The sequence below is a fragment of the Equus asinus genome, chromosome 15, assembly GCF_041296235.1.
Source record: "Equus asinus isolate D_3611 breed Donkey chromosome 15, EquAss-T2T_v2, whole genome shotgun sequence".
NCBI lineage: Eukaryota > Metazoa > Chordata > Mammalia > Perissodactyla > Equidae > Equus > Equus asinus.
In genome coordinates this window covers 2,478,324-2,503,841 of record NC_091804.1, presented here as the reverse complement: position 1 = coordinate 2,503,841, position 25,518 = coordinate 2,478,324, and the positions used below count along the sequence as shown (strand labels likewise).

The 25,518-nt window shown below is 50.7% G+C and overlaps 1 long non-coding RNA gene across 1 annotated transcript; it reads right to left on the bottom strand.

Moving 5' to 3' along the window:
* On the bottom strand, positions 1-21,288 carry LOC139040292 (uncharacterized). Its single transcript, XR_011494516.1, has 3 exons — positions 20,928-21,288; positions 20,196-20,290; positions 1-7,521 (listed from the first exon to the last, which is right to left on the bottom strand). It is a non-coding gene; the product is annotated as an uncharacterized lncRNA (long non-coding RNA).
* Between the last annotated feature and the right edge of the window lie 4,230 nt (positions 21,289-25,518).

Here is a 25,518-nt window from a genome sequence, read left to right as displayed (position 1 = left end):
TCTTGTCAGAAGGGCTATAATTAATAAGACAGGTAACAAGTGTTAGAGAGGATGTGGAGGGAAGGGAACCTTCATACGCTGCTGGTGGGAGTGCAAACTGGTGCAGCCACTATGGAAAGCAGTATGGAGATTCTCAAAAAATTAAGAATAGATCTACCTTACAATCCAGTTATTCCACTGCTGGGTATTTATCCAAAGAACATGAAAACACGAATGTGTAAAGATCTATGCACCCCTATGTTCATTGCAGCATTATTCACAGTAGTCAAGACTTGGAAGCAAGCTAGGTACCCATCAAGGGACGAATGGATAAAGAAGATGTAGGATGTATACACAATGGAACACTACTCAGCCATAAGAAATGATAAAATCTGGCCGTTTGTGACAACATGGATGGAAATTGAGGGTATTATGTTAAGTGAAATAAGTCAGAGGGAGAAAGCCAAATACCGTATGATCTCACTCATAAGTGGAAGATAAAAACAACAACAAATGATCACATAAAGACAGAGATTGGATTGGTGGACCAGAGGGGAAATGGGGAGGGAGAAGGGGGAAAGGGGTGATCACGCACATGTGTGGGGTGATGGATTGTAATTAGTCTTTGGGTGTGAACATGATGTAATCCACACAGAAATTCAAATATAATGATGTACACCTGAAGTTTATATAATGTTGTAAACAAGTGTTACTGCAAAAAAAGAAAAAAGAAAACCAGAGAAGTGATCCACTTCACTGAATTATCTTTTTAAGGTTTTTTTCTTCCCAATTTTTTTTGCTGTGGTGAAATACACATAAAATGTACATCTTAACCATTTTAAATGTACAATTCAGTGTTATTAAATACATTCATATTGTTGTAAAACCAATACTACCATCCATTTCCAGAATTCTTTTCATCTTGCGAATCTGAAACTCTGTACCTATTGAAAAACAACTCTCCTTTCTCGTCTCTCCGCTATGCCTGGCACCCACCATTCTACTTTCTGTCCTAAGGGATATGGGTCTGTACTTTTCTTTTTTTGTAGTATCTTTGTCTGGCTTTAATATTAGGGCAATCCTGGCCTCATAGAATGAGTTAGGAAGTACTCCCACATCTTCAATTTTTGGGGGAAATTTTAAGAAGGACTGATGTTAGTTCTCTAAATGGTTGGTAGAATTCACTAGTAAAGCCTTCAGGTCCAGAACTTTCTTTGTGTCGTGGAACAGGTTCTCGTTCACGGCCCTCAGAAGGTATCAATCCTGCTGACACCTTGATCTCAGACTTCCAGCCTCTAGAACTGAGAGACAATAAATTTCTGTTGTTCAATCCACCCGGTGTGTGATACTTTGTTATGGCAGCACTAGCAGACTAATACACTGGTACATTTATTTCAAAAGAGGCACCCCAGAGTGTTTGTGGGATATTGGTAAGTTCAAGAAGCACCTAGTAAGGGCTTGGTCTCAATGAACCCTGACAACACCCCAAGTGGGGACGATGAACCTCACAAGCTCCATGAGGGACCCAGGGTTTAGAGAAGTTCAAATGTCTCCAAGATCACGTGGGTGGCAAGCAGAAGACAGGTCTCAGACCTGCACTGTCCAACCGCAGGGCTCATGTGCTGAGCGGTGATGGGGACCTTGAAAAATCCCTCATATCATTCAAAGGTGCCTGCACATTTCCAGCTCAAACAAACAAACAAGATGAGATCTTTCCTGGAAGCTGGAGAAAGATCTGGAAATCTCCACTTCCTATCCTCCTCACCATCAGCAGCTCACAGAGCTTGAGCATTTACCATATGCCATCCCCTTCCAAGTGCCTGATGCAATTTTCCACTGAATCTTCTGGAAGTTTCTGATACTAGTGCTATTATTAGCGCATTTGACAGTGGTAGAAACCAAGGCCTCAGGGAGGCTGAGAGAGATGCCAAAACTCCTTCTCTGGAGATGAGCCCTACAGAGGGGGAGTATCAGTGAGCACGCTAGGGACACAGTTCTGGGGAAACTTCCCCTGCAAGTGACAGTCCTCACTTGCGAAACTGGGCGAATTGGCGTTGAAAACCATGGAGAGAGAACAGCCATACTCTCCAAACAAGATGGATCACTTTATCTCGCCGGGCCTGGGAAGGCAGCAACAGAGGGACCCCGAGAAGACCAGGACCAAAGTTGGCTGAGCCAGGGAGTCTCAGGTACACCCTCTATCCCTTGGCGCATGAGGTGCCCTCAGCCCAGGAGTCCCCATTGCCTTCTCCATGTGTCTGCATTCCATCTGGGGACCCAGATCTACTCTATTGCCTCCATGAAGCCCACGCTGATCCTTGACCCTCCATCTTACTCTGCTCAGCTGCCATAACAAAGTACCACACACTGGGTGTCTTAAATGGCAGAAATTTATTGTTCACAGTTCTGAGGCCAGAAACCCAGGCTCAAGGTGCTGGCTGACTCGGTTCCTGGTGAGGGCTCTCTTCCTGGCTTGCAGACTGCTGCCTTCTCGCTGTGACCTCACATGGTGGAGAGAGAGAGCTCTAGCGTATCTTCTTATAAAGCCACCAATCTTAGAAGATCAGGGCCCCACCCTTATCACCTCATTTCACCTTAACTACCTCCATATATGCCTGTCTCCAAACACAGTCACATCGGGGTTGGGGCTGCAACATAAGAATTTTAAAGAGACAAAAACATTGAATCCATAACAGCCCACCAAAATTTGTGCTCATCTTGCATGAAAAATACATTCATTTCATCCCAACAGGCCTATTAACCCCAATGAGTTAATGAGCCTTATCTTTTTCCAATATCAACTCTAAAGTCCAAAGTCTCCCCTAAATATTGTCTAAATCAGATGATGGTGTGATCCAGGGTATAATTCTTCCTGAGGCAAAATTCCTCTCCAGCTGTGAACCTAACAAATGAACAAAACAAGTTATGTGCTTCCAATATGCGATGACAGGACAGACACAGGACAGACTGCATTTCAAAAAGGAGAAATAGGAAAGAAGGACAGGTCCCATACAAGTCCAAAACTTGGTTGGGCAATTCCATCAGATCTTAAGCCTGGAGAATAATCCTCTCTGGCTCGATGCCCTGCCTGCCAGGCCCACCTGGGTGACAGCATCACAGCTCTGTGGGGCTTGGGGCGGGGTAGTTTGGCCACTTCAGCTCAGTGGGGCACAACCCCCACCCCCTATAGCTCTCTGCAAGCCCCCTGCCCTCAGAAACCAGGGAGGAAACAGCCCTGCCCCTGGGTCTGTGGTGAGAGTGGCAGTCCTGACGATCTCTGAATTGCCTCTGGGGTCATTCTGCCATTTTCTTGAAGGATGAAGCATTTTCACGACTAAATGCTCCATTGTCCAGTCCTGTGGAATCAAAGAAATCCAATGGCCTTCCTTCATTCCTCCCATTTTTCTGTCCCCTTTAGTTCAAACTGGCAGTGTCCCTGCCAGGATAATCCCAACTCTGTCCCCAGCTTTTGCTGAAGTGGCTGGTTACACTTGCGGTTCACATCCACACTAATCGCCTTACCAATATGGATAGGCTGAGAATTTTTCAAATTGTGAAATTCTGGTTCCTTTTTGCTTAACAACTCTTTCCATTTCTCTCTCTTCTCTTGCATTTCACTACAAGCAGTCAGGAGGATCCAGACCGCACCTCCAACTTCTAGCTTAGAAATCTCCTCAGCTTAGTATCCAGCTTCATCGATCATGGTTCTGTCTTCCACAAACACTAGAACACACTCCAGCCAAGTTCTTTGCTGCTTTATAACAGACATCCCCTCTCCTCTGGTCTCCAGTTACACATTGCTGCTGGTTTCCATTGGAGACCTCACCACAATGACCTTAATGTCCACATTTCCACGAACACTCTGTTCCTGATTATTTACGTGTTCTCTAAGAAGATGGAGTCTTTCTCTCCAGCTCTCTTCTTTTCTTTCTGAGACCTTACCAGAATTGCCTCTAACATCCATATTTCTACCCACAGTTTCTTCACAGCAATCTAAGCTTTTTCTAGCATGCACCTCAAAACTCCTCCAGCCTCTACCATTACCCAGTGCAAAGCCACTTCCACATATTTAGGTATTTGTTACAGCAGCTCCCCACATCTTGGTACCGAAATCTGTCTTAGTCTGCTTGGGCAGCCATAACAACATACCACAGACTGGGGGCTTCAACAACAGAAGTTTATTTCTCACAGTTCTGGAAGCCAGCAGTCTGAGTCAAGGCGCCGGCTCGTCCAGTTCCCGGCGAGAGCTCCTTCCTGGCCTGCAGACAGCACTTCTCGCTGTATCCTCATGGGCACAGAGAGAGCAAGCTCTGATCTCTCCTCATAAAGTCACCAACCCTGTTGGATCAAGGCCCTACTCTTACGATCTCGTGGAACCCCACTTACCTGTATAAAGTCCCTGCCTCCAGGTGCAGTCACATTGGGGATTGGGGCTTCAACACAGGAATCTGGGGGGGACACCGACATTCAGTTCATAACACTCCCAAACCTTCCCCTCGTCAAGAGTATCTCTAAGGCACCCCGAGCCTGTCATCTGCAGTTCCTACTAGACGTGACCTTTCCCCCTTTTGCCAGATCCACCCCGATGTGGACCCCAGCTCCTTGGTGGCTCCTGCATGGCAGCGGCCTGCCTGCGGGCCAGGACATGCTCGTGGTTTGGCTGTCAAGTGAAAACACTGTGTCTGGCATTGTGTGGGTCACAGCAGCTGGAGGAAGAACCAGCAAATTCACTAACCATCAAGGGGTTGGCAACCTCCATTCCTATGGGCAGCTCTTGCCTCTCTGCCCCTTTGCCAGATCACACACACAGGGTTGCTATTCAGAGCACAGACTCAGAGCCAGGCTGCCTGGCTTCAAATCCCAGCTCTGTCATTCATTAGCTGTGTGATCTTGGGCAGGACGTTTAACCTCCCTGTGATGTGAGCACAATAGTAGCCCCTCCCTCATAGGGCAGCTGTGAGGATGCAGTGAGCTAATACATATGCCCAGCAGAGGGCAAGAGTGAAGGGTGTCAGCTCCCCCACCACAATGACCCGCCTGGCACTCTACCCCTGGTGCCAGCAGTGTCTCTTCTCTCTCCTCCAGGTCACGGAGTGTAGGGAAAGGACAAGCGCCCGAGCTCTCTGGCTCCTTTCGAAGACTCTCCAGGTGGAGCGAGAGTCTGACCCAGCCCTGCTCTATGATGCCCTGGGGTCCCCCCAGCTGCCCACCCTGCTGGCAGGTAAGGGAAAGACTTTAGATTTTTCTCAGAAATTGTACTTTTCTCAAATGTATTTAAAATGAGGCCATTGGGAGATTGTTATGCCTGATCATTATATGAAGAAATTTTATTTCTCTCCCAGATCTTTCTCTTTAGAGCCGCAGTCACTGGAGAAAGCAGCTGTCATCATCTCAGAATTTCTGACAGCAGATAAAGCGTGGCCAATGCTGTGTATCAGAAAATAGTGATTCATTTTCGCAACTATATTTGATCCCTTAAACAGCCTCCTGAGAGGCTATTTTGCTTAGAAAATTCTGAAGACAACTGAAGAGAGAACAGGAAGTACAGAAAAAGGGGAATGCCCTGCTGGATATTTCAGAATGTTGACTCTGCTCCAGTGAATCTGATTCTGGCTGCAGCTTTTATTAGTAAGAGAGTCATTTCTTCCCACCCCACTCCCATGAAATGAATGTCAAACATTTAAAGAATCTCAAGTTAAAAGGATACAAATTATTAGCCTCCCTCCCCTTGGACCCACACACATCTCATCCTTCCATCAGAACAACAGGTTTTATGTCAAAAACCATGGTATGGTTTTAAGAGGTGTGTGGCTTACGTCAGTTCCCCAGAAGATGCCCCTGAGACGAAGATCAGTGGGCAATGATTATTAAAGGAAGGGCTCCCAGGGGGAACAAGCAAAGGAGAGGAGAAATGGGACAGGGAAGGAGGAGGAGTCAAACACTGGAGAGACTCAGGGGAAGTCACCCAGACCCCGCCATAAGCCACTCCCGAAGGCGCCCTAGGGTGTGAGTCCAGCTCAGAGTGAGGACTCCAGGCACAGGTGGCCTGTCCTATTCCCACAGTCAGGCTTTTCCTGGGGGCTATAGGCGGCCTGGAAGCAAGGGAAGTGCTCAGCCTCCAGCTCTGTGCTGGCAGGCAGAGCAGCGCCAGGACCCTGGAAGCAGCCCTCTGAAGAGGAGCTGTGCCCTGCAGGCGCTGCTTCTAGAGCAACTGAAGACAGGGAGTCCAGGATGGGTGGAGGCACCAGAGGGTGTCTGGTGAGCCCAGCACTGCTCACAACTGGAACTCATCAATGTAGTTTACACCCTTGCTGCAAAGGAGAAGTTTCACTGAGATCAGAAGACAAGTGAACTGGGCCTGCTCCCCATTGCTGCACTGAAGCCACTGGTCAGTAGGAGACTGATAAAGAAGAAGGCAGCCCCAGTATCACACCCATCCCCAAAGTCCCCGGCCAGACAATCCCAGGAGGGAAAAGTCTTCTGGTCTAGTGTGCCAGAGTTTAAGACCCCTGGGCAGGACACCACGCTGATGCTCCCTCAAATCCACCTTGTTGACAGCATAGCTCCACCTCCAGCCTTGTTCAGGAGTCTCTCCTTGGCCAAGCAGCTTGGTGTGGAGGAAAGGGCAGAGGTCTTGGCATCAGACTCACATTAAACATTTAACCTCTCGAAGCTGCATTTCTCTAGTAAGCGAAATAGAGATCATCTCCCTACTTGGCAGGGAGGTGGTAACAAGTGGAGAGAACACACGTAAAGCATCTAGCCCACTGGGAACACCACGATGCCTTTTAGTCTTTACCCTCATTCTCTTGTCCTGAGAGAGAAGCAGCAGCCAGGCCTGGAACCCTGGATCTCTGATGTATAGAACACACCTGCCCCTCCGGGAGACGTTCTTCTGGATCCTAGCACAGAGCTGCTGCGTACTGGTCTTCGTGCTCGGACCCCTGCCACCTGCCTCCAGGCTTCCCTGTAAGGCCCAGACCTCCGCGGGCTCCTCCCTCAAAGACCCTCTAGCCACCCTCACACTCGGTTGCCTTCAGCTAGCACTGACCCACCAGGCCTTGCAAGTCCCTCCATTTCCTTGGTTCTGCTCCCTCTCATCAGTACCATTCTGTTGCTTGCACAGCATGGAGATGCCTCTCAATTTGTAGCCAAAGAATAATAAAAACTCTCTACGTGGAAAAGAAATTTAGAATGCCCCGGGCTCATGGAGCTGGAAAGGACTTTGGCCAGGCAAAGCCATTTTTAACAGAGTTAATGGCAGGACTAGGGGAAGCCATGCTGCAGAAACCAAGAAGCCCAAGATAGCAGGAACTTAACACAGAGAACGTTGATCTCCTGCTCCCTCAGAGGCCGCTGCGCATCCGGATGGTTCTTCCAGGCACTGTCCTCCGTGCAGTGACCCAACAATTCAGGGGAGCATTTCAGAGGCTCTGCCATCTCCACCTGTGGCCTCCCCTGCAGGTGACGTGGCTGGTGAAACAGAGAGTCAAGCAGGGCTCAACCACCTGGGATAATGTCCACCCACATCACGTGTCCTCCCTAGGAAGAAAAAAAGAATCAGATCTCACGCTGTGGGTCAGTTGTTTTCCCCAAAACTACACTTTACATAGAACCCAAAACTGGATGCTTCGCTGTTTTAAGGGACAGGGAGGAAAAGTCCTCTCGCAGGTCCTCTTCCCACCCCCGCCTTGAAGGACCAGCCTCAACCCTCTGTCTCTGTGGAACAGAGGTGCCAATCCAGGGACAGGGTCCACATCTCACCCCCATTTGACACATTCAGAAAAGACCAGCAAAGCTGGGGCCTCCCGGCCATCACAAGACCTCTCGCTGGCAGCCGCAGGCCTGGAAACGTCCCAAATGACTTCTGTGCTCTAGGACCGACCTATAGCATTTCTAAAGCACAACAGATTGAATGAAATTGTCTCCATCACAGACTTCAAACAAAACACCATGCAATGTGTTGACACAATTCTATTTAAATCATGCTGCAGGATGAGGAAAGGGGATATTCAGTACTTCCGTATCTTGAAAAGCCTTTGAAGTCCTCCTGAGTACCCAAGAAAGTTTAGAAATTCGCCTGATGTTAGAAAATGTCAGAGGAAATGCCTGATAACAAGGGTCAGGATGTTAAGTAAAGAGACAGGAATTAATCTCCATTCATTAATAGGATGCTGACGTGACCTTTAAATTAAATCGAAGCCATATCATTGAAGAAAAGGAGCTGCTTATGAAGTTTCCTCCCACCCCAGCTTCCACCCTCACTCCTTTGCTGATGACTCCCTGCTCCCTTCGTCCCTTCTCCGGCTAAGAACGGGGTGCACATCAGGGGAAGCCAGACATCTGTGCAGACCGGTCTCTCCACGGGACCAAACCCACACCCACCCCCTTTCCTCAGAACTGCCCAGCTTCCAGGAAAAAACACTACAGTTCCCCAGGCACCTGTCTCTCCCAGCCTCTCCGCCTGCTTCTCCGCAGCCCACTGGCCACAGCGCCATGCCCATTTGACCCACACTGTCCCCGTCCCCGTCGTCTCTACGCCTACTACAGGCAGGAGCCTCTCGGGAGGTGTCCCAGCTCCAGCCTCGCTTTCTTCCAGCGGCTGCTGCCGGATCTGCTTTTCCACGGAACTCCTCCAGCGAAGCCTCGCTCCCCTTCTCAAACCTCCCACTGGGTCCCAGACAGAGTCCTCACGCCTCCCTGGCTGCATCCAGAAGCTTCTGGCCTTCACAGAGGCGTCAGTGCCTTGCCCTTGCCCTGAGATGGCTGCCAGCCTTTCCGCACTGCATGATGAAAACCCACCATCCTTCCGAGCTCCCTCACTTCTGTGGGCCACACTGTGGCCGCCTCTGCCTGCGGGCACCGTGCCTCCGACTATACTTCCTGGGCCCTGGTGGCTCCCTGGGCACAGGGATTGCATCCTCATAATCTTGCCTCCCACAGAGGATGAGGCTGCTAAATACAGTCACACACAGGCATGCACACACTCACACACATATATACACACACACACATAAATGCACGCATGCACCCACATACATACGTGCACACACACACACATGCAACGCTACCCATCATACTCTCTGGCCCTTCACGTGGAGAAGACCTGAGCAATGTGTTTCCAAAAGAGGAAAGGAACAGAGAGCTGATTGGAGACTGACCCAGCCAGCAGGGACGACCTTCACACGGTTTGTGAAATACGCTCTCTAGAGCTACGCTGTCCAGGACGGGGCTGCCGGACACGTGTTCTATCCACGAAGCTCTTACAAGGTGCCATGTGCTGTCCGTGTGGAACACACACCGGATGTTGAAGACCGTGTGGAAAAAGAATGTAAAATGGCTCATTTTTATTGACTATGTGTTGAAATGGTAATACTTGAGATGTGTTGGGTTAAATAAAATATATTATTAAAATTAATTTTACCTCTTTCTTTTTGCCTTTTCTTAAATGTGGCTACTAAAAAGGGTATCACATATGTGGCTCATATTTCTGCTGGATAGCACCTCCCTAAAAGCAGGAGTCAGCAAACCAGGGTCCACCCTGGAAGCCTCTTTTTTGTTTTATGCTTTTGTTTTTGTGAGGAAGATTGTCCCTGAGCTGACATCTGTGCCAGTCCTCCTCTGCTTTGTATGTGGGTTGCTGCCATAGCACGGCCGACAAGAGGAGTAGGTCCCCTCTCCAGGATCCAAACCCGCAAATCCCAGGCTGCCAAAGCAGAGCACACAGAGCTTTAACCACTCGGCCATGGGCTGGCCCCTGGAAGCCTCTTTTTGGAACACAGTCGTGCCCTCTCCCTGATGGGCGTCCATGGGCGCTCCACGACAGCATGCCTGAGTAGTAGTGACAAGACCATCTGGCCTGCAAGGCTGAAAATATTTACTCCCAGCTCTTTGAGATAGAGTTAGCTGACTCTGTTCTAGATTTACACAGAGTGAAGGAGTGGGAGGGTATGCCGCTTTTAGGGAACAGAGATATACTCCATCCACCATAATCCAGGAGGCCACAACATGTGTAATGCTAGTTAACCAAAAACTCCTTGTAAAAATTTTCTTAGAATTGCCTTAGTAATTCAAAAGTATGTTTCCTTGATAACACAATTATCAAATACATTGATAACTCAGTTGTGGATTATCGCTGTTAGAAAGTACAGGACCCTGAGCAGACTCCATTTTCAGCTTTGGGAGGATTGGTTTTATTTTTCACGACATGGTTGGTAACTGACAAGAAGGCGAGCTGATGTTTCGGGGCACGTACTTACTGCATGCTGGGCCCTGAGCCAGGGGCAGCCACAGATTATCTCACTTCTTCCAATTTCTGTTTTTGAAATTGAGTGGCTTTCATTTATTCTAGGCCTCATCTCAGTGAAGACCCTGGAATGAGCAGACATGGACCTCCATCCAAGAAGAACTGCTAACTCCCGTGCAGAAGGTTCTTTGTTTCTAGGTTGCTTCTGTCTCCACAGACTGAGAGCAGTCAGGCGCTGTCCATGCCCTGGCGCTGACCTGGGCCCAGGCGAGGGCTGCCAGGAACTTAGAGCAGGTGGGAAGGGAAGGAGGAAGAGAAGACCCACTTCCATTTCTCTCACCCCGTATGAGAAGGAATGCAGTGTGGGCTGGGGATGGACAGCCAATGACACGTGGCCTTATGTGACCAGGTCACTCTCTTCCAGAAAGCCCTTGGCAGGAAAGAGTGCAGCTTGCTAAGCCCTGCTGCACACTATGTTTAGCTGAGGAGACCATCTGTTCCCGACTCCGGGGAGCAAGTGCTCACATTTCGAAAGTAAGACACAGCCCAGCCAAATAATCTGGACCTCTCTGGAAACACACTACTGTGTTAACCCAGCTACTTGACCTCCTGCCTTCGGAAGTATGTGAGGGAAATGCTTGTCATGAGCTTTTATGACATCTCAGCGTGATCCTGAGATCTAATTTCTCCCCTAGAACTTGTTCCCAACCCACAGAGTGAGCTGTGATTTGCACAAAAAAAAAAGCTAGTAAGAGAATGTTCTCTGGCCAATGTGCAGGGAGTGTGGGGTAGGAGGAACACACTGGTGGCCCGGGAGGAAAGCAGCCTGGGCAGTGTGCCTAAGCGTCTATCCATGGACACCCAACACTGTGCTTGAGGCAGACATTAGAAGCTCCTTTTGCCCATGGCTTCCCAGGGGCCTCCTCCCAGCTGGCCCCCCCGCTGGCCCCCTGGCAGAGCTGCTGCACTGGCGGCAGCACAGTGCACTTCCCACCCAGAAGTGCACCCCTGCTGGTTTTTAATGTCCAATTACGTCTCTGGGACCAGGGCCATGACAGTTTGGGGCTCCATGACTGAGCGTGTTGGAAACACGGGCGCTTTCCAAACCACAAACAAATGACCTGACTTTCAGAAGAAAAAGAAACTGAAAAGTAATGGAAATGCCCCTTGTCCTAGGAAAACTACTCTTTTTCCTAGGAAATGGTGAAGAGTGACACAGTTCTGCGTCCTGGCCAGAAGATTCACATGGCTCCGTAACAAGCCCGTCATGAGACTTGCTCTCACTTCCCTTCAGTTCAGAACAATCCAAAGGTGGAAAAGCTGAGGGGTGGGAACGCGTGCATTGTCTGGCTGGTATCTGACCTCTAGGAGCCTGGGCACGGTGGCCCCCCTGTACTCCCAGTGTCTCGTCTGAGGATCAGCATTGGGGGGCCCCAGGCTCCATTCACAGGCCTCTTCTGTCCACTTTCCCACCCCTGGAGAGCTCTCCAGCCCATGGCTTCAAGTGCCATCTGTAAGAAACAACTCCCAAATTGTACTTCCGTCCACGTCTCCCCCAAGCTCTGCACAAGCATCTACCTGCTTGCTCAGCAACCTCACATAGGTGCCCTGAGCAGCTCAGACTCACTCCTCACTCCTCCCCATCTCGCTGGCCTGGTCTCCCCTCATCTCTCCCCACCTCACTTGACAGTAACTCCATCACTGCTGCAGCTTGGCACTATCCCAGTCCACTCTTTCTTGATGTCTGAGCACCTCCCACCACACCCATGGTGACCACCCGGCCCCAGCCCCATCCTCATCTGCCTGGGTTCCTGCAATGCCCCAAAACCGGTCGCCTCCAAGAAGCCTAGACTCCTCCCAGCAGCCTGGACGCTCCTCTTAAACCTCCCTAGCTCAGAGCCTTGCAATAGTGCTATCTGTCCTTCTGAGGAAAAGCCATGGTTCTTAGTAGGTAATTTGGCCCCATTGACTGTTCCATCTGATCCTCATCCCCGTCCCTGTCCCTGTCCCCTACACCAATCCCACCACGTTGCCCAGGGTGTTCCCTCCGCCTGGAATGCTCTCTCCGGATATTTACATGGCGGGCTCAAACACTTCCTTCAGATCCCTGCTCAAATATCTCCTCCTCCGGGAGGCCTTTTCTGACCACCTGATGTGAAAGAGTAATCGCCCAAACCTGCGAACCTCCACCCTTCCCCAGCTGCCGGTCCTTTCTCCCCGGCCCTAATCCTTGGAAGGCATGGAATATATTTATGTCTTTACTGTCTGCCGCTGCTCCCTGCCTCACGCTAACATGAGCTCTCAAGGGGAGGGCCTCTGAGTTCGCTCACCGCTGCATCCCTTCTGCCTAGGGCAGCACCTGGCAGACGGAGGGCTGGGGAACGGATGTCGAGAGAATCTTTCAACAAGGCGTTTCCACCTTGTTGATTTCCACAGGTACAACCCCTCTCCTAAGGAATTCTGCACCGAGGAGCAGAGACACTCAGATTTTATGCACAGACTCCACAAAGGTAGCATGATTTGCCTTTTTAAATGTTATTTCTTTCAAACAAACAAAAAGTTGCCTCATCTTAGATTGGAGCTCCCAATCTAAGCTTAAATATAGAATTTAAGCACATCCTAAACTATTGACTGAATACTGCTTGCTGTGTTTGAGGCATGGTGTCGTGTCTGCAAATACGAAGCAGGAAGCAGGAGCTCCCAGTGTGTCTGGCGGCCCCTCTCGGCAGCGTGCGAGGCATCTGAAGGGACCAGCCTTTATAGGACTGGTTTGCATCTTAGGCCCATAAACGTGGATGTGAAAAAAAGCCATATTTTTAACTTTTCTTTTTAAGTTGAATTTCCTTTATCTTTTCGTAGGTGATGCCTTTCGATGGTAGAACATTCAAAAAGGTACATAGTGCAAATTAAGTCTCCCTTCAGCTCCCCAACCACCTGGTTGCCTTCCTTAGAGGCCATCAGGGTAACCTGTTTCCTGTCTGTCCTTCTAGGTATTTCTATTCAGATTCAGATACAAGCCAATGCATAGTCTTTATTTTCTTGGATATTTGTAAGTCTGACTCCAATCCTCCATCTCACTCAGCTGGCAACAAAGCCCCCTCCATTGGTACTGGGCTCGCCCACCACCCCGGGATCACAGCAGAGCCTAGAGGCGCACGCTGCGGCCCAGGAAACGTGAAAGACCTCTGACCTTCAGCCCAGCACAGCCGGACGTCCTCATCACCCGCACTCCCAAGGATGCTTGAACACATGTACCTCTTGTCTCAGCTTAGAACACGGCCATCTTTCCCAGTCCTGGCACACAGATGCCTAGGATTATCCTCTCCAGGAACACCAGAGCCACCATTCCTCTCTGAGTAGGGTGCCCATAAAATTTGTCTTCCCAATTGGGAGAGTTTTGAGTGATAAGGGTGAGATTCATAATTACTGTCTGGGTCAGGACTAGGCTGAGGCAAGAAAGTGCCTAGGGTACAAAAGCTAAGGAGGCCCCCCCTCTCCAGGCAGTGCAAGTGCAGGGCTGGCATTTGCATGACCCAGAGAGTAGGCGCCTCCTTAAATGTTCTGTGCCTCTTGCCTCACCCCAGTGCTGCCCTGATTACTGTGGTAGACAGGGATGGAGCCGCCTGCCTTTGGCAAGCCAAAGCCGGGAATAAGCCCCTCCCCTTCTGAGACCCTTGATTGTTACAAGACCTGCCTTTAGCACCCCCAAGCTCCATCCTCAGACAGGTAGAGGTAATAATTCCCTTTCTTCTGGCCACTGCTACCTCTACCTGTCTCCCCCCTGGCAGAAGCCCTGCCAGGAACTCAGGCCCGGAAGGAGGTGGTCTTCAAGCCCCACGTGAACTCCCCTGCTGTAGGTGGGCACAGAACCTGGCCTTCCACTGGCACTGGGAGGGGCAGTACCAGGGAGAGGAGACAGAAATCAATGTGCATGTGAACTAGCTGCCCTGTGAGCACTGCGGTCTTCTAGGGTCTTCGTACCATGAGGCTGGCAGACGTCAACCTAGCACAGAGAATGTGACATCCGGGCTGTCCAGGACACACACACAAAGCAAGCAAGAAGCAGGTGTGGTGCTGATCCAGCCCCCAAGCCCACTTCTGGAGTGTTTCTCGGCTCAAGAGGAAAATGAAGGCGGTGCCACAGCCCATTTCCCTGTCCATACAATCCCAGCTCGGCTAGGATTTCAGATGAGCACAAGACCGAGACCTGAGCCAAGAGAGCCCCTCACTCCCAACCTCAGGTGAGCCCCAGCAGGTCGGCAGGTGGAAGGGGTCCCCACCTCCCCCCCTTATTAACTCTCCTTGTGTCCGTATTTCCTCCATGAGCCAGAGCTGACGTGGCCCAGACAAAGATGCTCCGTGTCAGAAGCAGAACTAACTTTCCCTGTAAGAGCTTGGAGCACAGCAGGACGTGGTGCAAGCTGGCCGGCGTCTCCTCTCCTGAGTCTTGGCTTTAACCAAAGCCTCGTGCCTAGCTGAAAGTGACTTGATGAAGAACAAATACATTTTCTTGTGTCTCCCACCAAAAGCTGGTCTCTCTGGTATGTCAACTCAGCGTTTGTCTAGGTGCAGTAACCTGGCCCAGTTCTGTAATCCTAGCACAGAAAAGGAGGCTCTGGGAGTGAACCTGAGCATGAAGAAGTTAAACAATCTCCCCCGGGCTAGAAGAAGAGAAAAACTCTGAGATGAGCTTTGCTAACTGCAGCTGTGCATCCTCAGCATAATCAACTGTTGTTCAAAACTAACCAGGTCCCGGGGGCTGGCCCCGTGGCCGAGTGGTTAAGTTCGCGCGCTCTGCTGCAGGCGGCCCAGTGTTTCGTCGGTTCGAATCCTGGGCGCGGACATGGCACTGCTCGTCAGACCACGCTGAGGCAGCGTCCCACATGCCACAACTAGAGGAACCCACAACGAAGAATACACAACTATGTACCGGGGGGCTTTGGGGAGAAAAAGGAAAAAATAAAATCTTTAAAAAAAAAAAAAAAAACTAACCAGGTCCTTCCGTCCCTCCCTAGTATATGACTGAGCTTCTTTCCCAGGGAGTCAGGTCCAGACGTCAAGATTCAGCCTCATGAGGCCAAACGTGGGCTGAAGATGAGAACTAACCAGAAAAGTCCAGACAGTCAAGGGAAAAGAAATTCAGTCGTCAAGGCCAAATACTGGCTGGTGGGAAGGCACCAACAACACGGCCACATGCTCCCCTACCTAAAACCCCAGATAAAAACCCCTACCTTTCTCCCTTCAAAGATGTGAATCCGAGTTCTAACTCCCACCTCCTCATCTGGCTGCTGTTCGATAGCAAACCCCTTTCCTTGCCACAAGCCTGGTGTTTCAGGGTTTTCCTTTATCGGACCTCCTGTGCAGCAAGTAGAAGAACCTGTGTTTGTGTGCAGTGACAGGAGCAGGAAAGTGCTCTCCTGAGGGGTTTAGACCCAGCAGGAGAAGGTCAGACGACTTTCAGGGAAAATGCAGACATTCTGAGCAGCAATAGGTGGGACATGAGCCATGGCAGCAACTGCCCACATCAGAGAGAAACACCTACCTGGAGCCCACACACCAGAAAGTCATGGGGTTGTCATGGAGGACAGTCGCAGTGCCAGGCCACGGGGCCAGTGGGGCTCGAAGGCCCGCCACACTTCTGCCACTTTGCTCCTCCTAAGACACTAGTTCTCTGTGCTGACGGGATACCAGACTCACCCGGAGGACTTGAAAAGGCCTGGGCCCCACCCTCGGAAGAGTGCGATTTTACTAGTTTGGGGTGTGGCCTGGGCAGCAGCACTTTTCAAGCTTCAGGGTGGTTCCAATGGGCACGGAGTCTGAGAACCACTGTCCCGAGACAGCCACTCCCCGCCACTCCCGACCGCACCCCAGCTTCTGGCCTTACTGCCTTCCGAGAAGGAAAGACTACCTCTGCAAATAGCTCTCCTTTCCCTTCATGATGGATTTAGGCACAGATGTGACTTTCCCACACTCTTGGGATTTCTTTGTAGATACTTGGGCATTTAAAGCAAACCAGACCTTTTGCTGAAGTGACACATGTGCATGAGTGTGTGTGTGTGCCAGGGTGGATAGGATGACTGTAGGAACCCAGGGAATGTACACAGTCAGCTGTAACCAAGGTATTTAATCAGTAAAAATGAAAACACACAGTTAAGCCTCTTCACAGGGAGCCTGCACGGTGCTCATGCTTCAGGCTCACCCATGTCAGCCAGGCACCAGCTGCTCCTCAGTCCTGACAGGTGAAGAGGCAGAGTGCCAGCCTCAGACCGCGCTTCATCTCCTTTGACAAGGTAAGATCAGAGAGGTCGCATAGGCAGAGGCCCAGAGAGTGCCTTAAATCCAGGAAACCTGCACTCACAGGGTGACCCCTGATCTGCTGATCCTTCGCTTTCACTCCCACAGCTTCTCTCAAGAAATGCGATGGCCAAGAGCCGTCGCCTCCCACTGCCATCTTCCAGCATAATTAACCAGCAGAATGGAGAGAAACATGAATTTCCCGAAATTCAAAGACAAAATGTAAACATGATTACAAGTGGATAGCTTTTTCTCCGAAATAGTAACTCCGTACATAGCCCATGTACCACACACACAGTTCTCCATACCTTGGGAGTGGTCAACCAGCAACGAAAGCATCATTTCTTACTACTTGACCACCCTCAGAGCTCAGATGCATTCTCCTCTCACTCCCCTCTGGAGAGGAGGCTCTGCTGCTCCCTACGTGGGAACGCTCTTGTCCCATCCTTTCCCGATAACTCCCATTTATATTTGGGGCTGTTTAGACCTCCCTTCCTCCAGGCGGCCTTCACTGATGCCCTAGGCTGCATTGGGTGGCATCTTCTGTGCCTGTTGCAGCCGTGGTTTGCCTCTACCCCAGCACCTGTCCTCCTGCTCTGAAGTGCCCTTTCGAGTGTCTATCTTGAGCCACTCCTACCTCTGTGCCCAGACCCTGAGCGCTTCGTGGGCAGGGATGAGAGCCCACCACAGCAGTGACAGCACTTGATATGTGTCAGCACAGGGGGTGCTCAAAGAATGTTAAATCAACTAACAAACACCCTCCGGACCCACCTCCCAGGCCACCCCACATGCAGACAACACCCTAGGATGCTCACAGCTGGCAGAAGGCTGGATTTCTCCTGACCGGGAGCCAGCTCCCCCATCTGGAGTGCCTTGAATGTCCTCCACGGACCAGGCCTGGGCCACACGTGCAGTTGCTTCCTCCCGGGTCTCCCATCGCTCCTCCCAAGCTGAGCCACGGCCAACTCAGTGTTCTCCCCAGGGCACACTGGAGGCTTTTATTCTATGCTCTAGGGAATTCTTGTGTGTTGGTGACACTTGATTCAAAATACAAAATGGCCCACACGTGTGCTGTGCCATTGGCACCAAGCATGCACAGCAGAGCCACCTCCTGGTGAACCAGGGTTATTGCCTTCCTAGATTTCTCACAAGGCTGAGGCTGGCGTCAGACCAGCCCACCACGTATACGACTTTAGATAAAGTCACAACGAATGTGGAGAGTTCCTTTACACTTGGTGCCAGCACGTGCTTCCCATGAGCTGGATTTCGGTAAGAACTTCCTCCCAGGCTCCTGGCTGGTCAGGCAGAGTGACCGCTGGATGCTGGGGCACTGGACCTCATCCCGCCATGGAGTTTCTCCAGCTGCATTATTTGCTTCATAACACAACTATCACCATAACAACACGGAGCCTCAGCTCCCCCTCAACCCCCAGGAGAAAGGTGGGTGGTCTTTGCTGAGGGTCTCCCCCATGCCCATGCTCCTGTTTAGAGGCTGACCTTGCCCAAGGATGTGCAAAACATCAGAGCAGAAAACTTCCATCCAGGAGGAGACAATGCATCCTCAGTGGTCACAGAACTAGAGCAGCTGGGGCAGGAGAGGCTGCGGAGGCCTGGCCCAGGGGAACAGAACACGCCGCCACTGAAGGAGGAAGCCTCATCTAGCAAACCGTCGGAGGACCTGCTTCCAGAGACCACGGCTCCCAAGAGACCACGGCTCCCGAGAGACCACAGCTCCTGAGAGACCATTGTTCCTGACAGACCACGGCTACCGAGAGACCACCGCCCCTGAGAGACCACCGGCCCTGAGAGACCACGGCTCCTGACAGACCACTGCTCCTGACAGACCATGGCTCCCGAGAGACCACCGCCCCTGAGAGACCACCGGCCCTGAGAGACCACGGCTCCTGACAGACCACTGCTCCTGACAGACCATGGCTCCCGAGAGACCACCGCCCCTGAGAGACCACCAGCCCTGAGAGACCATGGTTCCTGAGAGACCACTGCTCCCGAGAGACCATCGCTCCTTGTTCCATCCTGCAACATCATTTGTGTTTTGCTTCTGTTTGATTTGGCTGAGCATTAATGACATGTTTACTAATCTAACGACAGAGAATCCCAGAAGGAAACACTCAAAAGAATGAAAGGCCCACAAGATGAGAGGATTCCAAGGAGAAGGGACACGTGTCACTAGAGCACAGCATGCTGACTCACAATGTCTGTGGTTGATGAACACCTTTTCCTAATCTCTTAAAAGGGCTTAATTTGGGGGCATCTCTTTATGTGCTTATGGACCATTCCTATATTCCTTGGAAGCACTTTTAAACACCTCTGAAAAATTTTCAGGCTTAAGCACAGGTTCCTGAGGTTAACATGGAGCCTTCCATGATCTCCCTGGCCCCTCCACACTCTTCCTTCCCAGACTCCTTTCCTTTGTTCAGAAGCCTTAGACCAGCAGCCCCCGGAGCCCCTGATGGGAGGGACTAATATCCTGTGCCCAGTTCCAATGTGTGGGTTATTTCCAACACATCCAACCAATTCTCTGATTCCAGCGGGGTGTCCTAGAATTCAACTCAACTCTGACACCATCAACCAGGAGATAGTGTCAGACACCACAGGTTAAGGGCTCAGTAACACAAGACTGCCCCCACTTTAGATGCCAATCACAAGTCCACATTGTCATGTGAGCTTCTCACTAACTGGCTATAGATCGGAGGTTCCCACGACCCCCTCCTTGGATTCAATTAATTTGTAGAGTGGCTCACAGAACTCTAGGAGACATTTTCCTTAATGGATCACCAGTTTCTTATAACAGGATTTCACTTAGGAACAGCTAGATGGAAGAGACACACAGGACAAGGTTTGGGGAAAGGGCTAGAAGCTTCCATGCCCTCTTCAGGAGCACTACTCTCTCGGAATCTCCAAAGGTTCACCAACCTGGAAGCTCTGCAAACCCTATCCTTTTGTGGGTTTATATGGAGGCTTCATTACACAGGCAGGATGGATTGAATCATTGGTCGTGGGTGACTGATGCAACCTCCTGCCTCTTTCCGCTCCCCGGAGGTCTGGAAGTCCAACCCCCTAATCAAGGTTGGTTCTCCTGGCAGCCAGCCCCCATCCTCCCCCAAGTGTTTCCCAAAAGTCACCTCATTAACATGACGAAAGACATCTTTATTGCTCTTATCACAGGAAATTCCAAGGGTTTTAGGAGCTCTGTGCCAGAAATGAGGAGCAAATATTGGTGTATGTTTCTTATGATATATCACAGGGACCGAGGTGGTTTCAGCCTTACCCTACCACTTCCTCAACGAGGAACATTCTCCCCTACAGGGATTCTGATGCCACCCACAAGGGAACAATTTTTGGTCACCATGTTGTGTTTGAAACACTCATGGCGTACAGCAGGAATGGAATTCCATCAAGCATAGTTCCTTCCCTAACCCCATCTTGGCTGCACTGCTGAGGGAGGCGCTGGTGAAACAGGATCTCACATCCCAGGGGCCCACCCCGCCACGGGACCTCCAAGGACAACACAAGAGTTTCTGTTTCAGGGACAGACTAGGGCTGAGCCTGATCTCTGCCGGCCTTCCTGATTTGCACACCTGGCCCCCCAATCCCACCAGCCATCTCATCCCCTTCATAGGTGCTGCCTTTTGCCTTGGACCCTAACTGGTCCCACCTCCAGCGGGCGTGTGCTTCCTGGTGAGGGCCGAGGAACTCCACACTTCACTCCTCTGGGGCTCTGTGCACAGGACAGCATCCTTGGAAGCCACTCTGCAAACACAAGCTCATTCTGTATCGCTTTCAATCCTTCCCTCCAAAGCCTCCACCCCAAGAAAATGGCAGACTTGCGGCCCTTCCTCCGTCTGTTCCGTATGTTCGGTTCTGGCCGATGATTCGCCCATGGGTGAAAGGAGCCCTGAACCAGGATGAGGAGACATAAGGCTGGTCTCCGTTTGCAGCGGCAGAGCTGATGAGTTTGGATGTGGGGCTCAGCCCTGTGCACAAGGGGCCCTGTTCCGACAAGCAGGGCTCTGGGAGCTCTCTCCATCTGGACCTCACTAAAGGAGTCAGGGCAGCCACAAGTGTTTTGTCAGAGAAAGTACACAGGGAAGCTCAGAGGACCAGAGTGAGGAGGGGCCTTGAGGGGCCCTGGCTTCAAGCCTCTGCACCCTCATTCTGGGGCAGTCACGCAGTCAGGAGGCCTGCACCCAGAGAAAACCGGATTCCTCCTCTCCCGGGCATCCCTCCCCAAGCTGTCCTGTGACACTTGGGCTTGACTCTTCCAGCAACTCTGCATCTGAGTTAGGGCTTTTATTCTGGGGAGATTGGGCCCCTATGTGGGGTTACCAAGGTCTCGCCACCTCTCTTCCCAGCCACCCCACTGCTCACACCCCTCAGAGAAACTCACCAGCAAAAATTCAGACGCGGCAATGCTCAGGGCAGATGTCGGGCGTGGCAGACAGTGACACTGGGAAGTGATGGCAGTGGAGGAAGGGCGCTTTGCTCTGAGAGAGAGCATGGAGCCAAGGCGCCACAGAGGGCAGACCGGCCACACCCAGACCTTAGCCCCAGCTATTTCCACCCCAGAGATGCCGCACCCTCTGCTGCAGGCCCACGGGGCAGGAGGAAGGGCGGACCCTCGAGCAGTGCAAAGAGGATCCAGATGGTGGGGGCACGAACACAGAGGTGAGTTGTCTTGGCAGAGTCATGGTGGTGACAGTGCTCAGAGGCCAGCCAGGCTCCAGGGAAAACAGGATTTCTTCCTTCATAAGCAGGCAGCTTTTGGAAGCATATTCTGAAAAAAAATAATAATAATAATCTGCAATGAAAACCACTTTGTAACTCCCTGAGATGAGCTGCGTTTAAGTGTAATACAGAACTCCAGTGAGTTGTCAGCCAGACGTGGAGGGTTTGGGGCAGGCGGTTGGTGTCACCTCTGGACCACTCGTGCCAGGGTGACAAGAGACCCTGGCACTACAGAGTGCTAGAGATCAGAGGTTCTGGAGCAGGTACCATCTAAACAGAAATTTTCCAGAGTGACTTCCCACTCTCTTCTCTTGAGAGGACCCCAGTGTTCTGTCAAATGCCCCCACCTCTAAATAACTGCTGAGTGCCTCCTGACACCTCGGAGGGTAGGCAAAGGTGGGCCTATCCCACTGTGTTTACTTTGAGAGAAGCTGTGTAAACCATATTTCTCTGAATCAAAAATATCTGCCTGATCATTATTTCAAGTGGCTCTGTCACTTTCTCTGACATATTTTCATAGCAAGAGGCCTGTCTTGGAGACCAACTGCCTCTCATTTGAATAATGCAAAATGTATAAATTGTACCTAAATTACGCTTAAAATGTACTGACCTATATATGTGTGTATGTGTGTGTGTGTGTATATATATATATATAAAATCTACTTGAGTCCTAAAAGCCAGCCTTGATAATACGCAGTCTACTGTCAATACCTGTGCTCCTTGACTGCGGGGTCAGCCAGATATCACGCACAGCCCAGGTCTGGTGATCTGACAGAGGATAAAAGCAAGAAGCTTCCGGAGTCACCAGCAAAGTGGACGGTGCTGCTGTTGTGAAAAGTAACATTAAGTAAGACAACTTGCCATTCACGGGAACTCTGTTTTGACTGTTATATAGTTAGCGCACCATTAGGCATCACCCCTAAAAACGTCCAGGGGCTGATCCACTCGGGACCTTAGCGTCCTCAACCTAATACTTAATTGTTCACTGAAAACCAGAGTCGCAGTCATCCACTGCGATGTAAACACCACCCAAACTCAGTGGCTAAAAACAACTATTTATTATTAATTTCACGGTTCTGAGATGACTGGGTTCAGCTGGACGGTCCTCACTCGGGGTCTCTCAGGAGATTTCTGTCAGATGGTGGCTGGGGCTGGAGTCGTCTGGAAGCACAACCAGACTGAACGTCCAACATGGCTATTATGGGCTGGATCATGTCCCTGCCCCCAGACTCCTATGTTAAAGTCCTAACCCCCAGTGTCTCAGAATACGAGCTAATTTGGGAATGGGGTTGTTGCAGATGGAATTAGTTAAAATGAGGTCATTTTGGAGTAGGGTAACTCCTAATCCAGTGACCGGCATCCTTATAAAAAGGGGAAATGTAGACACGGAGACAGACACACACGGGGCAAATACCACGTGTGTGAAGATGCGGGCGGAGATTGGAGCACTGCAACAGAAGCCAAAGAATGCCAAAGATTGCCAACAAGCCACCAGAAGCTGGGAGAGAGGCCTGGCACAGCTTTTCCTCCCAGCCCTCGGAAGAAACCAGCTCTCCTGTCACCTCCAGCTCAGATTTCCAGCCTCCAAGACTGAGGGCAGCAAGTTTCTGCTGTTTGAGGCACCCAGTCTGTGGTTCCTTGTTACGCAGCCTGACCAGGCTCATACAGCGGTTGCTCACATGGCTGCCTGTTGATGCTGGGAACTCAGCTGGGGCCGCTGACATGGGCGCCTCTGCGTGGCCTTTCCATGTGACTCGAGCTTCGCCTAGTGTGGGGTCTGGGTTGAGAGAACGAAGGTCCCAAGAGAAAACATCAGGAGGGTGAGGCAGCCCAAGACAGCAGGGAGGAGCCTCCCGACATAGCTCTCCCACTGCACCTGTTGGTCCAGCAGGTCCGAAGGCCAGCCCAGATCCAAGGGGAGGGAACTCAAACCCCACCTCTCATTGGAAAGAGCAGGAAAGACTTGTCAGCCATCTTTAATCAACCACACGAGCTATCAAGGAAAGAACGTTGCACATGCTTGTGCATCTGTGCTGTGAAGTAAGTGATTTTATTGTCAGAAAACCATAGAAAGGGTGAGGGCAGAGGAGACCGAGTGAATCTGTTCCCACCATGAGGAAGATCCCTCTACATTTGGAACCTAAAAGGGGCTGTCCCCTGGGGGCACAGAAGAACAGGGAAAACTATTTTAAAGAAAAGCTCCAGTGACGTGAACTGCAGTAGAAGAAACTTAATGAACTAAAAATGCAGCCACGTGGAAACACCATTAAACAGAAATGGTGAAAGAGACAAAAATCTCAACAGCATGGGTGCATGTCAGAGACTTCCACAACAAAATAGCACCCAATTTCAGGGCACCTCCTGGGATCCCGATGCCCTGCTCCGTCCGCAAATCTCGAACACTCTCAGCTTCACGCTGGAGCATGGGGAGGTGGGGGGGGAAGGAGAGGGCTTCTCACCGCCCACCTGTCTGTGGAGTAAAACCCGCTCTGCCTGCACCGGCACATCTGATGTGGGTGGTGCTCCTGCACTAGATTCTGTTCCTCTTGGAGCTAATGTGCTGGCATGACAAGCTGCTGGCCAGAGCCTTAAAGAAATGCTAAAGAGGACATGACTCTGAGGCTCTGTCTTCCAAGGGATGGTCAACACCCCTTTCTCCTGCGAAGAGAGTTGAGGAGGACAGCACAGTCCAGCGAGCTGACGAACCCCGGGGCAGCCACCAGCAGTGGTTAGGAAAAATTCCTGGAGGACCTCTGACTCCTTATCCTGCTTGTCCTCCAGAGACCACCTTAAAAGAACAAAACACTATGTATCATGTGGCAGACAATGGAGACCTTGAAGAGAGAAGAGACTAAGGATGGTTTACCCAAGGCACTTCAGCAAGTCCCAACAGGAAGTCGCTGCTGAGACCGCAGGGTCCTACAAAGAGCCATCTCCCCCAGAGGCCACGTCTCCAGTCCAGCAGGATGAGGAGGCACGGTATTTATGGTCTGCCAAGACGCAGGTTTCCAGAACTGCAAGGAAAGGCAGGGAGAGGAGTGCCTTCTGCTCCCTCTCTTCCCCCTGCTTCAATACGGCAGCAATGACCTTGGGCAAAGTCCAGTCGCTGGCGCTTTCTGCCTTTTTCTCACAGATTTCCTGGTCAAGGCACAGGTTTGGAAAGTCATGGAAAGGGTCTAGATCTCAGATCCCCCACCTAATAGACGTGTGAGGCTGAGCTAATTATTCACCAGCTCTGAGCCTTGTTTTTTGATCCTATAAACGGGGATAATAACATCTATCTCATGAAATTGTTAAGAGAATGAAAAGATAAGAATACCTCATGTACTGCCTGAAACATATTAAATGTTCAATAAACAGGAGCTACTATTATTTTCTATGATTCTGAGACTTTCTGCTGTATTACAAAGCAGAGCACCCAACAGGCAATTATCTGAATACAATGCATATATTAAAAGACATCTAGAAAATTGGGGGATGTAACAAGCCCCACTGTATAACACATCAAACCGGGATATATATTCTTGTCATAAGCATCTGGAGGCTTTCATCGCCTTGTTCTGCCAAAGTCACTGATGGGCTAAAAGCAAGAGATGGAATGTGCAAAACTGGCATCCTGCCTTAAATCTGGGGTCCACTGAGGCAGAAGATCTAGGAAACCAAAGCCCAATCCTCAGACCATCTCCATCATCCGCAGCATCTGCAACATGGAACAGCCGGCAGCTGAGCATCTACATTTGCAGATATTTTTCCAGGTGCTTACTTGTGGCTGCATTCTCAAAATTATACACTGCAAATACCTGGCCGCCGAGACATCGGGCTTGTTTTCTAGTGGCATAAAACATTCTGTGACAGATCAGGAATCCATTGTCCTTCGTCTTGGGGACCTCCTCTGAGGACTCACTTCCAGTGCTCACACCACTGATGGTGGCTCCTGACCAAACCAGTCAGTGACTATGATGGAGAAGTTCATCTGGATAAGTCCAGCCCAGGAAGGGAGTGATGGGGACCACCCACACCTGGCCTAAGGTGAGCCTAGAAACACATGTAGAGAGTGTGGAGGTCAACTTGTCCAGGGTCCCTGGCCTCCAAGACATCGCCAAAAATTGGTGCCCCCAGAGTAATGCAGTTCAGACATCTCTCCAAGAGAAGATGGTGGACAGCCCCAAGCTGCCACACCTTCGTGTCCACTGTGGCACTTCCACCAAGACCTCACTCTCCCCAGGCTGTTCCCAGCTGATGATTGAGCATGG